Source organism: Corvus brachyrhynchos, unplaced genomic scaffold, assembly GCF_000691975.1.
Source record: "Corvus brachyrhynchos isolate BGI_N302 unplaced genomic scaffold, ASM69197v1 scaffold449, whole genome shotgun sequence".
Lineage (NCBI taxonomy): Eukaryota > Metazoa > Chordata > Aves > Passeriformes > Corvidae > Corvus > Corvus brachyrhynchos.
In genome coordinates, this window is record NW_008240049.1 from 1,067,497 (window position 1) to 1,069,606 (window position 2,110).

At 47.3% G+C, this 2,110-nt stretch overlaps 1 protein-coding gene across 1 annotated transcript in view; it reads right to left on the reverse strand.

Moving 5' to 3' along the window:
* The window catches only part of FKTN (fukutin), a 13,003-nt gene extending 11,874 nt beyond the window's left edge, over positions 1-1,129 (reverse strand). The window contains exon 1 of the mRNA XM_017744673.1: positions 892-1,129. The gene's annotated coding sequence lies outside the window, so the exon portion shown is untranslated. The remainder of the gene's footprint in view (positions 1-891) is intronic.
* Between the last annotated feature and the right edge of the window lie 981 nt (positions 1,130-2,110).

The window sequence follows — 2,110 nt, forward strand, 5'->3', positions numbered from 1 at the left end:
CAAGCAGTCCACAGAGCAGCTAGTTTGGATTATTTCCAGGGACAGCTCTTAACCAGAGCACCTTCCCTCTTGCTCAGCAGAAACCAGGCCTTTAAATGGCCATTCTGCTAATTAGCAACATTGCATCCAATCGGAAAGGCAGCCAGCTCCCAGCACATCCTTCTCCTTAACCATCTGTGCTGTTTGTCCACTGGGAGATCAGTTAACAAAAGCCTTCTGCAAAAGTGTTTCCAAACAAGCCCTAACTACAAATATGATAACGGAGCTTCTGATTCCCCAGGGTGGGCGTTCAATCTCGCAAGCCGGAAGCAAGACACAACAAACAGATCCCATTTCCAGCACCTAATGGCACTCCCAGCACTGGTCATGAGGGCTGGAATGCAGAAGCTGGCAAATGATGAAATGTGACTTTTTCCTGCTTGGGAAGAGCTTTACGAGCCAGCACAAGCAGGTAACACAGAACAGTGAGCAGATTAAACACCTGGAGTGGGCAAAGGAGGACTGGGCGACCCAGGACCGTTTCAGACTAACAAAGAAGCTGCACGGCAAACCAGCCAATCTTTCCCATAGTCAGCCTGAAAAGACACAAAACCCTGGATCAACACTTCTGTCTCAGAAAGAACAAGTGTTGCTTCCAGAAACATTAACAACACAACTGAGCACTGCACTCGCAAAGGTTGTGAAGCTGTAACTTTCTCAAGTTTACTTTACACTGATGTTCTGATACTCTCTTTACCGAGCAAAGTTACAAAGTGTATCTCTTTGTCTTTCAAAGCAGAAAGTGCCCAGGGAAGAGTGAAGAGAACTGGACCCCGAACTGGCAGTTCCAAGCGAGTTCTCTCTCTCAGAGACTTGTGGAAGAGCTGCATGAACCCGTGACACTGTACATACCCATCGAGTGCTGTCTTGGCCTGACTGGCTTCCTCTGACTTTGGAAAAAGCTGCTCCATTCTATTAAAAAAAAACAAAATAATAAGAAGGGGAGGAGAAGGGAGAAAGAAACCCAAAATTTTGGGTGAATCCTTGCTTTCTTAACATGACATTCAGGGGGCTTTATCCACTTTATGGTTATGGCTGGGGTTAGGCCTCCTGTCACTCAGCTACAGCACTGAATGTGAAATCATAAACAACTGCTCTGGCTTAAGTATATTTAGAAGGACAACACAAGCCCCAGGGACCTCCAGATATGCAAGGATTGCATGGTGAGGCCTCAGGTTTCCAAGTCAATGTGCCAGTAAATGTAAAATAGGAGGATGACAAACCCTGTCAGGCAAATACCACAGGGGCAAAGACAGCAGGGCTATGCCTCAGTCCTTCCAGGTGTAATCCTGGACAACTCAGTTTTAAAGACAGCATATTCACGTGAGAGTCAAGGCAGCTCATGGCTCAGCTTCTGGCTTTTCAAAAGCACAAAGAATTTCTCAGTTGTTGTTTTAACAATCAGAAACGGTGAGAAGGAAGTCGAAGGCTGCAGCAGCACCTGTCACTGACATTGACTGCACTTAATAAGGAAAGAAAAGCCAAAAACCAAGTCAGGACACTTTGAAACCTACACGGTTCTTCTGTAAAAGTAAAGGGAGTTCCTTTGTTGAGTCGGGGTTGCAACTGTAAACTATGAAGCCAGCAGAGGATTTAATTTACTGTAACATTCACCTCTTTTGCTGTTACCGAAAATCGTCTGCCTAAACATTCCAGGTCAGGTATAAAAGGAGGAACAAACAGCATTCCAGCTATAAAAGCAGGATTTAGTCTGTGACATCCGGCACATTAAGAGCACTGAGTCACAAAGGGCTAAGACGACTGAAGAAAAAGTTGGGATTTCTCTCTGCAACACCAGTGTCGGAAACTCTGCAGTCAGCTGATGCTGTCTTCCTTCGGCAGAGCCCTCAGACAGCGCTCGGTTCGACTTCGGCGTCAATAAAAATCACCGAGCAACGAGAGTTGAGGGTTAAAAGCCGTGGCGGCTCCAAGCTGGCGGGGGCATCATTCCCTCCAGGAGAAAATCAAATGCCCCTGGCTGACACAGTGACTTGGATACCAGGCTGGGAACACAAAACCGACTGTACCGGGGACACCAGACACCGGCCTGGGCTCCCCCGCCCCCCCTGCC